General features: G+C 42.7%; 1 protein-coding gene across 4 annotated transcripts in view; it reads right to left on the bottom strand.

The window, feature by feature from the left end:
- LOC125766629 (hemicentin-1-like) overlaps positions 1–15,633 on the bottom strand; it is a 167,293-nt gene that overhangs the window by 99,704 nt on the left and 51,956 nt on the right. The window lies entirely within an intron of this gene.

Here is a 15,633-nt window from a genome sequence, read left to right as displayed (position 1 = left end):
GAAAGCAAGCGAAAAGATTGTAGAGTGATGAAATTACTCAACGGACGGAATTTGGGGTCCGAATTAATGGGTCACATTTCGGTAGGAAACCTGAAAGGTGATATAAAATCCAATCCCTAATGGCGTTTGTGGTTCATTTCTAAGGGACGAGAGCATTTCGGTTTTATTGCACCCTTTGCTTGCAAAGAGGCACAATTAACACAGGAATTATCGGTGTGCCGTTGTTGAACAAACAAAATGAAAAGAAAACAGCTAAACGATGCATTGGAAAATCCATTCTAGTTTTATTGATTTATTAATACATCCCATACCCTCAGCGAGAGGTTTGCGCCTTTTAGAGTGCCGTTTGTGTTAATCGTGATGAAAACGCATTACTTTGTGCGTGTGTGTGTGTGTGTGGTGTATAACATAAATGATTACTTTACCCGTTAGCACATCATATAAAAGTTTTTAACCGAAAACTGTACCACCGCAAGCTGTAACGTCTTTGGAGAGGATGAATATTGCGAAAGTATATTAGATCATTTTTTATTCCCAAGAGTGCCACCAGATGTGCAACAATTATGTTCTGATGGTGTTTGGCGCTTTGAAAATGAAAATGTTTAAAATTTTAAGTACAAACATCCAGCCCATTTAAGGGAAATTGTTGTTAAAATGTACTTTACTCCACGACACATTGGATGCTTTATGGGTGAAACAATGAAAATATAACAAAAATCCAACGAACCCAGTAAACTGGAGTCGGAAAACATATTTTTTAACTTCCTCTGGACATGGTTCTAGTAGTTAAAGTAGCAATGAAGCAATAGGTCCAAAGCGCTGGACATCCGTGGATCGTGGGTTGGTTGTGATGGCCGTTAAAAAAACGAGGGGAAAAAAAGTCCACCGAAACGCTTTACGCAAATTGTCACAACTTTATCGCTGGCTATTTTGCAGTCCGCTTTAACGAGCTTTTGTTTGTTCCCTTTACGGTCGCTGCAAAGGGCAGGGAAGCGTGTAAAGTGGTACATATAAAACACGGTTCTTGTGAAAAAGTGAGAATAATAATAGTAATGGTATTTTTAATATTCTTTCTCCTGCATCGGAACTCAACTTTTACAGGCTTTTTTGAGGGGGGCGGCGACCATCCAGACAAACGAACATAATTATTTGACATTTAAAGTACGAACAGCGGTGTCGGTAGCTTACCAATTAGCTCACATCGGCAAAGGTGCGCAATTGCCAAATCGTTTTCATCATATGATAAAAAAATTCTACATTTTGGAACAGTTTCCGTGTGCTAGTTACGTATCGCAACAAACCCAAAAACCCGGATCGGAATTTTTCGAACCGCGAAATTCATTATGCCTCAATCCATTCGGCACTGGTCGCATCCGATGGTACCGTTGCTACTACGTGTGGGTGAGTTTTCAAGCGCTTACAAGAGCTGATTCATAAATAAAATCCAATCCGGCAAATCCCTCGGTCCTGTGCGGATGCACCTGATGTCGATCCGGATTCTGGCCAAACATAAGTCATCGCCATGGATGATTTTTAACCATTTCTCGACATGGTGACCATGGTATTTGGGGATATACTGTACAGCATGCATGCATGCCCTCGCCCTCACGAAACTAGCTACTAGCCGGCGCACTTTGTGCCTGGCAAAAGGTTTGTTTTATTTTTGTGCCATCTAACAAGTCGCGCTGTTTTCGCTTTGATGGTTGCTGCACTGTGGTCGAGTACACTAGTGCTGGTGCTTAGGTTTGCTATCTGAAAGTGCTATCCACCGGAGCCGGCTGCATTTTTTTGTGCTAGAAAAACCAAGAATTAACAAAAAATAAGCAACACGGATGGAATAGAAGCCACGGATGTTGGGTACCAACAGTTCGCGTCCAAAATCATTTGGGGATGATGGTTTACGGTGGTCGCTTGTTGAAGCCGCACGAAAAATACCACATTCGGGACCGATGCGAAGTGGAACCAGCTTCCATCCGGTTACCGTGGCATCGGTAGCTGATGACGGTTTTTGGCCAACCCCTTGGGCAGTGTGGTGAGATATTTACGGTGAAACCATTTGCGTGTAAATTTTGATACCGAAAAATGGCACTGACCGGTGGGCATTAGCAGCAATGGATGGGAGCTGGTGTGTCCATCGTTGACACCGGTGTTGATGCAACTCATCCTTCATGAACGATGTGAAGCGTAATAATGGAGAACGTATGGACGCTTTTTTTATTATCATATTTTGTAGAATGATTTCCGAGTTTTGAAGAATGTACTAATTTTCGTAGTAGAGATAATGAAACATAAAACATCCGAATGATGTGTTTGAATTTTTTACTTGTTTGCATAACAATTTGGTTTTTGCTGTTACTTTGAGAATCATTTAATAAATTAAAATAGCTAATACTTGAACTCATCAAACGTGTAGCAAACTTCATCAAAGGAAATAGTTCCAAGGACTTTGGAAAACAAGGAAGTTGAAGGAAAGGAGATGAAGCGTTTCATCCAAAATTACTCTAATTAAAAAAAAAATAGGTATATCGAAACAAACTATTGAAATGTGGTACATGTAGTAACAATAATATAAAAAGATGGAGTGGCGAAGATTTAAGCGATTGTTGTCCGATAGTTTTTCATTATTTTTATATAAAACGCGAAGTGTTAAATACTCAACTATTAATATAGAATATTTAAACATATTTGATTTTTTAGTCAATCACTAAATAAGTTTATTACAAATTTTTGGTGCCAATTAGCGAGTTTTATTTTTAGTTTTGCATGGATATAAGTTTATTGGGCTACATCTTCGATTCTAATATTTAAATTTTTGATAACATTTTCTAGCGACCTAAAACTTCTTAAAAACAAAAAAAATTATTATGGTTCTCGGTGGCTGGGTGCATTGGCTTCAAGTTCCTGTTACCTATCATTTGAATTTCAAACAAACCATAACACTCTTTTGACATACGAGAACATCGGTAGGTATGATTATTTAAATAGTGTTAATCCAAAGATACATAATTTGACCAACATAATTTGCCATCCCAAAATGATTATGAACGATTGAGCCATTATTAAGAAAGCTGATCATTCGATATAAAATGAAACATTAATCCCTCTCACGCATTCGTCGTGATTGAATCGAAATTAATAAGCACAATCAAATAAAATCATTAACAAACGCAATGAAATGCTCCTGCACACGGAAGCGGAAGTGCAACAGAAAGAAACGCGGGAAAAAAATCCCTGATACAAACGGGCAACCGAACACATTGTATTGGCCAGCAGCATAATATTTCACCAAACATATATAACTGGAGAAGAAAACAAAAACCATAAAACCGGGATACGACAAATAAAACAAAAAATAAATATAAATCCAAAACCGCAACCGGCCACGCGCTTAATGGGCGCTTTTGTGTGGCGCAACAAATTGTCTGAAGATAATAAATAAAATAAATAGCAATAGTTTATCCGTTTCATCGTCCGCTGGTACGTCGTAGGTGGCGGCAAAGCTCGGATCGCGGGTAAAGCTGTGCAGTTATTAAAATTAAGCACAAATCGTTAATCATGGTGAAGTTGCGCACCGTACATACCGGCCGGCCATCCGGAGAAGTGGTGTGCGGGTGAGTGAAGTAGAAAAAAAAGGACCATAACCCGCAGCCAAGCGACAGCAAACAGTGTTGGCAGAGAAGGGTTAAGCGTCTCCCAGCCTTTTTTGGGGAGGTGGGCAGGCGCCTTGGGGAGCAGATTAAAAAGTGGTTGTAGAATAAAGTGAGTTGGAATTAAAAAAGCAAAAAACAGACGCACATTCAACCAAACGCCACCAACTCTGTTTAGCAACGGGTACGACGAACCGTGCGCCCGGGGAATCGTGACAACGCGCCGATGTGTCGCCAGGAAGCGCAACCGTTGACGCAACAGGCGATGATAGCGGTAAAGGGTTAAAAAGGACACCACCACAGGGAGAAGTGGGGATTTTGGGGCCAGTGGTAGAAGGGGAGACACGCGCAGGAATGAAATAATAATTGAAAAACTGCGGACTAACAGAACCGGCAGTAGACGAAAGAAGTGGAGGCGGAAAAAAATTGGAAACAACAGCGAGAGCCAAAGCAAAGAAAGTCTCCAGATGTCTCCCCGAGGTTATGGCCCCGGGGTGGTAAACTTTGCAGCTTTAATCCAGTTTCGCCATCGTGGCCAAAGCATGAGACATTGTTTGAGCTTTTGAGCTGTCGGCCACTTACTTCCTTTGGCCGGTGTCTTAGCTTGTGTGGTTTTTATCCATTACTTCGTAAGATGGTGGGTATTGCTTCGTACTTCGTGGCACATATGCTCTCGGCGTGCGTTCCTTACGTTTGCACATAGACATTTAGCCGCTTGCGAACAAATCTCCAACTCCAAGTACGGTATCCGGTAAATGAAACAATATGTTACGAGCGAACAGCCGGACAAAGGAGAGTATTGTTTGCTTCTGCTGCATGGTTTTTACTCGGGCCCTTTAAACTGACCAGAACCAGAGATTATCTGATAACCGATACTAGCTAAGGCAGTGTGAGAAGTGCGCGAAAAAAAGAAGGAAACGTGCAGGATCAACCCGGTAGACAGTTCGGTGTTTGCGTTGGTAAAGTCGGTTGTTGCCAGAAAAGTTTATGATATGCATTCGTGCAGGCCGGCACAGTTTGTGAACGCGAACGAAAGGTCGGAAGGAATGGTCACAGCAAAACCAAAGAAAAAAAAAGTATATTGAACGACTTTTCGCTTGAGACGTGTTGTATGTTGTTATGTTCTTGTTTTGATCGTGTTTTGCCCTTTCGCTGCTGTTGTTCGCTTTTTTTTTAGAATACACTCGTTTAGCGTAGCGATCGTTTGTAAATTGTCATAAATTAAATTCAACATGTTCTTGCAAATGAACAGAGCAGATAAATTGAGAACAAACAGAAACAAGCTATGATGATCGCTAAGAAGAAAAAAAATATGTCAACCGGATTTCTTCCAGCAGCAGTAACGAACGTGTGTAGTGAAATTTAATAACATTTCTCAACAATTATTATCCTTCCTTTGTTGCGGTTGTTGTTTTACATTCCGGATTCACCGTTTCGTTTGTTGGCGTTATGTGTCGTAATGTGTAACCGGGAGAGTAAATTTATTGCGTGATGTAGTTGTGCTGATACGGATGATAGGGAAACTGATCCACCATAAATTTGACACTGTTTTCTTTGGCTTTCTTTAGTCATACTTCGTTGAGAACGTGTAAGCCTTGTTTGCCGTGTGGAGATGAACATTTTTAATTTGTCAACGCTTTCATGTTCATTTTGTGACATTATTTTAAATCATGGAATAGTAGCAAAAAAAAATGGAGCAAATGATTAATACTCTTGAAGTGATATGAAGCTTGAGTGTGTTTTAACTATTGTAATCTAAAAGCTTGATTGCAATAAATGTTACTAACCGTTAGGTGTCATAAAATTATTTGCTTTCTTTTTTATTTAATTAAGAACTAATTTGATTATAGCATTTTGTCCCAACTGCCTAAAGAATGACGAAGCTCTAAAAAAGTGTAAATTGCAGATCATCCCATGCGTCTGACATACATACAAGGCTGTTCATTCCACTCTTCACAAATGATTCCCAGAGCCGTTTTGTCAAGGGCACCCGTTCAATCAGACGCACAGAGCAGATGATGGGAATGATAAGTCAATTCAGGCCAAACGGCCTTCAATTTTCTTCTAGAGGGTCGAAAAAAAAACACACAAACAGAAAAAAAACTTCAATAAGAACAAAAACTATCCAAATAGCTGTTCTCCATGTCTGGCAGGATCCGATACAAAGATGAAAGATAAAAGTACGATATGGAATCTGTTCGAAATAGTACGGCTCAAATACAAGCTGAATGAAAAGAAAAAACCTCCAAAACTGCTGAACGGAGTAGTTCATCTGATTTCGCTTTACTTCTTGTGTATGTGTGAGTAGTGTGCGAGATATTATACTTCGTTGTTTGTGTTTCTCTTTTTTTGCCATCTGTGGATAACTCGAAGAGAGCTGCAGGGTTATGTTTTTCTCTTGCACAAATCACAACTATTATAGCCCTTTTGCGGAAGTTAGTTCAACGTATGATTGTACTTTTCGTTGTTTTTGTTGCGGACCCAGCATTGTTTTCTTCCCTATGAAGCACGTGTGTGCTGCTGAGAACGAATGAGTTATATTTTTTGTGGTGCTGTGCAAAGCAAAACCACAATTCGACAACGAACCGTGACACCATCGTAGTCCAAGTGACCAAGTTTTCCCATCGAAAAGGACACCGTGTTTACGTGCGTTTCAGCAGGAATGTCACTGATTAGATTTAGGTTTTCAGCAAACCCAACGTCAGCAGATCGAATAAAACGGGTTCCGTGTCCAGCGTTCCGGTTCGGGCGCTATCGTGAAGGTGGCAAAGTAGAAAGCCAATTTTTCGATCTAATCCGGGTCCGAAAGGAGTTTTTTTTCTATTGGGGGAAGGATGGCGATTCGATGGCGAAGGGTAAACCTTACCTTATAACAGCCTCTGGTCGGTTTGGTGATACCGATGCCGAAAGCAGTACGTTTGATGGATAATACACTAAACGGATTCGGAAAAGAAATTATAAACTTTTCCTGAGCAATAGGATTCGAGCTTTCCAACGGGCAAGGCAATACTAACCACGCCGTGTCCTGACCGCGGTAGATCGATTGATCCGGATGCCTTTTCTCGCTGGCAGCGATGAAAATGAGATTTATATTGAAACTTTGCTTCACTCGCCGAAAATCGATCAAAACTTTGTGTAGCCGCCGTGATAGGGGGTACAAAATTGAAATTCCGGTCCTGGTCGCGCGTTTCGGAAGTTAGCAAAACATTTAGGCAGTGTTTTGTGAAGCTGATAGTCTAGGTCCATTGGACTAGGTAGGATCTGTTTCGTACTCATTTATATTCGAAATTCGGTAAGACTCTTGGGTCACCGGTTTGGTCGATTGCATATTTTCGACATTTGAAAGTCAGACGCAAAATTTAAGGAAAATTGAAAACACGAACGCTGTTACGACTTTATGGGAGTTTCACACCGGTCAAAGTGGGGCGTTAAAGAACACATTTAAACACACACACAAGGACACATTGTAGGAAGCACCCGAGGTTGTAAGCAAACACCTGGCGACCCACCCAGATCGACCCACCAAAGGAGACGCCCAGCTTCTCTCATCTTTTTACAACTCACACACATTCTCCAGTACGACACGAGTCCAATTGTTTTGACAGTTTGACTTCTAAGATGCTGTCAGGTGCAGTGAACCATTTCGAACACCTAAGTACCTTCGCAAAAGGCTGAACCCCATCACCCATCGCCTTCTGAGCCGGGGTGGTTTCGCTCGGGGAAGCGATGTTGGTGCTTCCCGAAAAGGGTAGCAAACGAATCCTTGCCAAAGCATAAACACCCAATGGTAAAACACTCTCGCCTACCGAGAAATTGGAGTTAATTTGTCGCTTCAACAGATCTCAAAATGACACTCTTGTCGGAACGAGTACGGAGAAACTGCGAACATCCTTTAGCGTCACGTCCTTCGGCGTTTTCTACACACCAGGTTTTTTTTTGCGAATAGGTTTAGGAGAACGAAGCTAAAAAGCAACCGCACAATAAAAGCTTTGGAAGGAGCACGTGGACAGCAAATGTAATAGAAACATGAACTTTAATTGGAAGCATTGAAGAAGGCCAAAAAGTCGTGTTTCTGCATGTTGTCGGAGCATGCTCTTTGGTTGGATGAGTTTTGTTGCTTATCAAGATTTATGCACAACTCTTACAACCATTGTCATACGGTGTTTGTGCTCATAATGCACAAATAATAAACGAAATAATGTCATTGATTGACATTTTTCTCACTTTTTTTTTTCGATCTTTCGCTCGACGTGTTTGCGGCACTACATTCGGGTGCCATTTGATGAAATCCTTTTACCGGTATTTGCCATAAATCTCTCACGTTGTCAGTGCGAGTGGGTAGTTCTTGCACGGCAGGGCAATAAATTGCAAAGCAGGAAAAGAAATAACTACCATCCGAGGGCAAATATTGACACTGCTGTTGAATGTTGACCGAGTGTTGCCTCGGCAGCGAACGCAAACAGTGAGCATTTGGGCACAAGAATGCTAAACTCGATTATAAGTTAATTGAAGAAAACACAAACAAATTTAGCCAGCCAAAGTTCGCCTAACTTCCTTCTACCCGTGTTGCGCCACCCGAAGAAGTTGCGCCAGCAGAAGCGATTCGAAACCCGAAAAGGCCTGATTTCGATTTGGCCCAAAGGAGTTGTGCTTTGTTCGTGTGGCCCCGTACCTTTCTACCCCAAAATATCTTCTCCCGTCGCCCTACGCCGACAGGAAAAAAAATTCTCCTTCAAATCATACGCCAAAGTATTCAGCCTCGCAGGAAGTGACACGGAAAACTCTTTTACCGGTTCCTCTTTGCTATGGCTCCCCGGTAATCCATATGGTTTTCCGATTTGTTTGACGACTCACAGGATTCAGCTTAGGCGCGGGAATAAAAGCAGGACCACCACTTTGCGATGAATGCTGAACGGCCCAAGAAGATGGTTGGCGCGTCATAATCTCATTTTGTTTATCTAACTTTTTCGTGAATCGATTGCACGCGTTAGCAGGACGAAAAAAAGGCGCACACGTTCGGTTTACTTTGCGTATGGTAATGCTGACAAGTGACGGTGTTTGGCTTTGTAGTGCGTGTGTGTGTGCTTTGTACACGCAACATAAGGATGATTTGACTGAGTGGAAGTTTTGAAACTCTTTCTCAGTAAAACAGATTGGATTCATGTTTCTGATTTGGAAAAGTACAACCGTACTGCTCATTCTGCAGGACATTCATGGAATTGGTTTCGGTTAAGAAAAAGTCTTGCATTGAAATAGCTAAATAATGCATAACTTGTGTATTTTTCTAACCATTTCCGTTTTGTTTTTTTTTTTTTGTACAAAATTATTAAGAGTGTCGGAGATAATTTAATTAGCTTCGTTGCTTTCCTTGAGACGGAACAGTACACAGCACGGGATGGGATAGGGATGTGCTGCATGCTGCACGCCACCAACATAATTCATGACAGTCCGTAATGCAAGGAATGGTAATTTTCCCAGCTCCAGCAGCTAAGCATCTACCCGCAAACGGTTAACGCACGACGCTTACCTCCTGTCCGCATCAAACCGCATCAACGAAGACGCGCGTATCCAATTCGCGCAGAGCGACCGCACGCTGGAACACTTTTGCTGGCCCTGCGCAATTGAATTTAATTCAGTTTGGTATCACTTTTCCGCAATTTTTCATACTTACTGCTGCTGGGACTAAGCTACTTCTGCTACGCGTTGCAAAAGTGGCCACTTTGGTCTGGGGTTTTGGCTGTAACGGCAAGGATTGCGTGAGCTCGGGACTTTCGCGCCCTGAACAGTATCTTCCCCTATAGTTCGGGATGCTGCTGCTCCCGGGCGTGCGAACGAGGTGAGATGGTAATGAATAAAATATGCAGGCAAAATTAGACAAATGGGAACGAGCGGTACAAATTGCTCACGTTCCGTTTCCGCCTGTTGGTGCGCTTCACTGGTGTGGTGTTGCAACCGACGAAAGTTAACTAGATTCTCGGCAGGATCTCGTTTAGTACGGGCGGATTGCCACGAAACCAGGAACGGGCGGAATGAAGTTCGCTCCTTCTGGTTACGAGCTTTTTCCCCCAGGTGGGTGGAGGAAATGCTTTTTCCACTTTGAAGAAAATACACCGCGCGGTGGGAGGAAAGCGGGACGCTTCAAGGGGTGGCGATGGTGATGGTGGTGAGATAAACTACTGTTAAAAATATTATGATGCACTGCTCGCCACCATCTCACCATCCAGGCACAACCACACCTCACTGATACAACGTGCTTAAACTGTAGAATACCGGAATACAGCACGGAAAGCTTTCGGATTCAAATCACACCAACTGCAGCAGCGAAATGGTGCATCGCCCGTTCGGTAGGTACGCTCGGGAAGCAGATTGTTTTTCTTCGGTTACATCCTCTCCGGTTGGAGTCGTTTCGCGAAAAGTGCATTCTCGGCAGTGAAATGTAATCACGATCGTGCAAACGCTCGCCCCGCAAAGCCAGCAAGTCGGTACAATGCGCGAAAACGGACGAAAAAGTTTGGATAAAGCTAGTATGGTGTAACAAGCTGACGTTTGGCGAGCGCTTAGAGAAGCGTTTTGGGTAAGTAATTAGTGTGCGGGCAACAGTTGCTACTTTCGGTGGCACTCAAGTGCTTAAGAATATTATTGTTAAACACTCGTTGTTGGCTTGTGTTTTTTTGTTCTTCTCGATTGTAATGAACAATGTTCGGTGGTTAAAAGTTTCCAACGGCGAGAAACTTGAAAAAGTGTTTCCCTTACAATTGGAAGATAATGATGTCAGATTAATGATGGAATTTGTGATGTGCTGAATTAAGTTGCGTTCATAAATAATAAGTTGAGTTAGGAAGAATTGTTGCAGGTGTGTATCTTCAATCACAAGGGACTCGAGAATCTCCGATAGCATATGATAGACAATGTGATCAACTCTTTGCAAGCTATCATTTCGAAGAAAATCGAGACAAATCGTTCACCAATCAGGGCATTGTTTGTTTTTTGTTTTGTTGTTGATCTCGCATGGCAAAACTTTTGTTTCCCACCTGAAAGTTATGGATTGTAAAAGGTAAAAACAAAATAGTCCCATTCCCAAAAAAACCGTAGGGACCGACATCATCAACCGTCGACAACTTTGTCCATTTGTTTCCGAAGGCATGCAAGAGTGCTCGCTCGTTCCAAAACGTCGACAAAATCGTCCAAGAAATCGAACACAATCGAAAAATCGATCATTGAAAAGATTGCTGAAAGTTTGCCCCAAAGGGATTGCTTCTCCATTCTGCCCCACCCAGTTCCGGGTGTCGTGTCACCCCAGATGTGTCGGAACGGTGTGGGAAAGCGGGAGAAGAAATACGGTCAAATGACATTAGTTTATATCGCGATTATCAGCCTAACAGAGCGCTCCGGAACGAAGACGAAGAAAGATTTGCAACCGCCTGGGAAATCATCATTCCGCACTATTTCCCAATCCAACCGATTTCCCACCTGTCACTAACTTCCCCCTGCAATTTGCTCCTTATTGAAAGCCGATCTTCCTTCCCATGGTCTCGTGTCCTTTTTGGCGAGGTCCTTGTGACTTTGGGACACGTGACTTGTCCTCGGGTCGTGCCCGAGAACGTGACAAGATTGGGTGAAAACTGTTGGGAATTTGCTTTCTGGGATCCTGCCTATCGAAAGTTAGCTGAGTGTGTAAAATGTGTCACATTTGTGCCTGGTTGTTCGCAGTAGTGTTTCCCAAATGCTTGGCCGGGCCAGGAATCTGGCAACGGACGAACTTCGTACGAACCTCGGCTGGTGACGGTGGCATAGAAAGCGTGTGCGAGAATTGCGAGATGTGAAATTTAGTCTGATAGAACCAATCAGTAGTCGATTGGCATCGTTCTTGTCGACGTGCGAAACCGTTCGGGCGATGTGCCCGAAGCTGTGTGGAATCGGCGTGAGGAATTAATTTTGTATGCAAATGAACAAAAATGGTAAGTTGTGTGTTGTTGTGGCTGCCGTGTGGTGCGATGAATGGGAGTAGATGGTTTTTGTCAAATTGATTTGCAATGTAGCGAGAAAATCATTGCAGAAAAGCAGCACTGGAACATTGGAGGGGGAAATTAATATAAGAGAAAATTGAATAGTTGTAGGACACAACTGCATTTGGTAGCATTTGTTAGTACACAAATATGTCCACAGTACAATACCAAATTTTGCGCCATGTTGGATTAGCATCAACTGAAGAACAGCATGCTCTTCTCAAGAACAATCAGGTCCGTAAATGACAATACTCATACATCAAGCAAGACACAGTGCACACCTTCAACAAATCTGGTTAATGAATATTACATACATCTTGAGTCGCTATAATGATAGCATGGAATGCAGCAATGTGATTCCTGCAGGTGTTCGCCGTGTTGGAATGCATGTCAACAAGGACCCTAGAGAATGTCAAACGGCCCCATTATAATGCACATTCAAATAGCGTGGCTACATTTCGTATGCCGTGCACTTGAACACACCGGTACCACACACCATATATTGGGGAAGGAATCTGAGAACATGTATATTTACTTCACATCAGAGAGCTTAAAAGTGTGTTTGCATCGATGTACTCGGAGAGCAAGGCAGCTGTGAAGCAAGTTGTGCATTATTGAAGCATCCATCAACATCTCTGTGATTGCGCTAAATTCCTGCAATCAATAAACGGAAACGCTGTTAAGCGGAAAGGATGTGAGCCGGGCTGAGTTATGTGTCCAAACAGTATATTGATCCGATTAAGCGTCGCGTACACAAAAAATCCTTTCACGGTTTGCTTTATTGCTGCATCGTAAGTGTGTTGAAGCTTTAAAGTTGTAGCCATATTTATGGGGACTTTGTGTTATGAAGAATGTATTGCAGTTTGAGAACCTGCCACGAAACAATTACGATTGTTCCATTTTCGGCGAACTAGACCGTCGGTTGAGTTATATCTCACGATCTTGCAAAGGCATTCGCAAATATTTAGTCGTTTCGTCGGACGTCTGGACGTTGGTGTCACAATCATTGGAACGTCTCATTTTAATCTAATCCACCCATTTCGGCCGAGCCGTGCACAGAACGTGTGGCGAATGAAAGCGAACTCTGCCAGCCAGTGTTCCCTAATTGTCTGCATTACAAGGCTCGCTGGGTTTCGATCGTGGGAAGCTGTTCCCATCCACGCGGGTGGAAGAAAATGACCATCGTTGGAGTACATTTTTAAGCCACTGAATGATAAGAGGATGGCCGTGTCTTAGCCTTACTGTGACGAAGAATGACATAGATTGTTGTGTGCGTTGTCGGTACAGTCGATTACTTAGCTCGATCTTATCATTCGTACAAATCTTCCACCACGGACCTTTTATCGCCATCGCCGAAGCAGTTTGGGAATGGTTTCGCAGGCTTGGTGTGTGGCAGTTGTGTTGTGGATGACTAATTGCCTGCCGGCAAGCAGTGGAGTGAAGTTTTCGGCCACAACGCAATCACCGCGCGTCGTGCACGTTTCTCGAACCTCAATTGTATTTTGTGTCTTTAATGTTGAGCTTACTCGAAACTGCTCCATTTTTTTCAGTTCGTTTGGTGTTTCTTCTTCATCTGGTTTGGAAGAATGGATGGCTTGCTTCTACCCTCTTGAGTTTGCTAGTTCCTTCGCGCGACTCGACACTCGACTTATTTTTCTTCACTTTGGGTTATCTGTCGTATACCATTTTTGCCGTTACAAGTCCATCAACCGACCAACCGGCAACCTTAGCAAAAGGGGTTGTTGGATGAAAAGATGCCATCAAACTGTGGTCGATAATGGAGTGAAGTTCGAGACGGGAGCAGGGCAAGAATGAGCGCGACAAGGGGGAAAATATGTGTATGTATACATTTCGTCTCCGGCTGGGTCCCTGTGGAATGAGTTCAAACATCCAGCCTACAACGTGCCATTGTTTTGACAACAGACCGGGCTATTGCGCATGAGAAATACGTGAAGCCGCCAGTCGTTGCCGCCATAACCATCAATAGAGATTAAAATCTGTGGAATCCTCTTCAGGCGGACGCTCTCTTTCGGCTTTCGGAATTATCCGGGAGTATTTGTAGTCCAATGGCGCAATGCTGTTCGAGCTGCGTTCTGTCTAACGTTCAGAAGGTTCCACTTGGTGGAGGGACAAACCTTTAGTGGATGACAATGTCGATGTGTATCACGGCACTCTTCAACCTTTCGCGGTTGTTCGCCAGCTTTTTTATGTCGCCATCGTTTTGAACTCACTCTGGCCATTGTTTAGCATTGAAGAAAGCTTCCGCGTACGATTGCAAGGGAATCGGGAATGTTTATTGTGGTAGAAAAGGGAGGAAACAGGAACCTAATGATGGCTTATGCTGCTGGACAGCTATTTTCGACCCTACTATACAATTACCGTGCATCGGGGCATTTTTTTTTACTTCTCCATCATCGCTTCAACTCCTTAGCGGCACTTGGAGGACTTATTCGATGGAAAAGAGTCCATTCTTCGAGCAAAAGGAAATCGAACCAATGCTTGAATCATGAATCAGTGAGCAAACTTCCTTCAGGACATACAGCATAGCACGATGATAAATCACCGAAGGAAGTAACCGGAAAAGAACTGCTACAGTGTGATACACTTGCAGTCATTCAGTCATTTAATTCTGGCGGGCATGGGAATAGAACGTGGAACAACATAGACGAAGCTAAAATCCAAAAAACGCTCCAAGGACATGAAAAAATAATAATGAAAATTCAATTTCAAGTGCCTTCTGTTACAGCGGACTTTTTCGCTGTTTCTTTCGTGCGTCACCATCGTCACCCAGAGTCGGCGGACCATCGCATGAATGTACTCCCATGCATGTGGCGTGACAGAGACATTACTTTTCATTCGATTTTAATTTCTTCTAAAAATATTTACTTTTCCCGTTGGCATTCTTGCCCGTCGAAGCAGAGCTGTTGTAATGCGGTGTGGAGGATTTTTTTTCTGTTATTGTTCATTATTAATTTAGCCATTTGGTAGAATATCGTTTTTCTTCTTTTTTTTGGCCCGTTTTGTCCAAACCTTCTGTGCCGTTGACTCTTTGTACAGCTTTAGAAAACAGGAAAATGTTGCTTTTTACCGCTCGTGCTCGGTGGTTTTTGGTTGTTAGCGTTTTCCATTCCATCTTGCAGTGTTTTTCTTTCGTCAGGACCCTTCTTACTGAGCTGAGCACGATGTACCGAAATCGGCATCTCGATGGTTTCCGGCGCGTATCTGCTGAAGCGAAAAACGATGACCGCAAGGAAACAATGGACAGGCAGGTATTGGGTTCTTGGTGGTATGCTCACGAATGTGCCAAGGGCGGTTGTTATGATTGGGTCTGAGATTAATTCGAAAACTGGAAAGGAAAACATCCGCTGCGGAGGGGTTGTACCGAATGCCGAGTGTGTGTGGTGACGGTTTTTTTTTTAATACTATGGGGTGGCTTAATTTCAAGTGTTTTCTTTTTTCTTCGCGCTAAGCAAACAACCCCAGGGGAGTGATCAATGAAACGGTGAATGATAGAACGTTCATTAAGCATTGGCAAGGGATGTATGCCAACGTAAGTTTTGGAAATGATTGTTGAGTATGGGAAAAAGAGATGGGACCAATCAAACCCCTTTTTGGATGAGTTGATTTCGAAATTTACAAAGCAAATAATGCAAAGCATGCAAATATAGAAACAGAAGAATTTTATTAAAAAGAATAATAGATACTAAATAGTGGGTTTACAAGCAGTCAAAAACCTCTTGCATGTGTGCGGAAACTCACACTACGTTACATGAATATCAAACCTTTTTTTTGGAGGTACAAAAATATTGAAAGCGCTCTTTTCATGCATTCTCAAATGAGTTTATTTGTCACCAAAGTTATATCGACGATATGTGCAATGATGCATCGGGAAAAGATTGAAATGGGTAAATCTCTTTTCCCGACCACACAGAGACCACGCACTTGTGAGTAGATGCTTGCGGAAAAATGCTGCGCGTTTT

This window comes from Anopheles funestus, chromosome 2RL (assembly GCF_943734845.2).
Source record: "Anopheles funestus chromosome 2RL, idAnoFuneDA-416_04, whole genome shotgun sequence".
NCBI classification, from domain to species: domain Eukaryota; kingdom Metazoa; phylum Arthropoda; class Insecta; order Diptera; family Culicidae; genus Anopheles; species Anopheles funestus.
The sequence above is the reverse complement of the archived record's forward strand: the minus strand, read 5'-3'. Positions and strand labels throughout refer to the sequence as shown.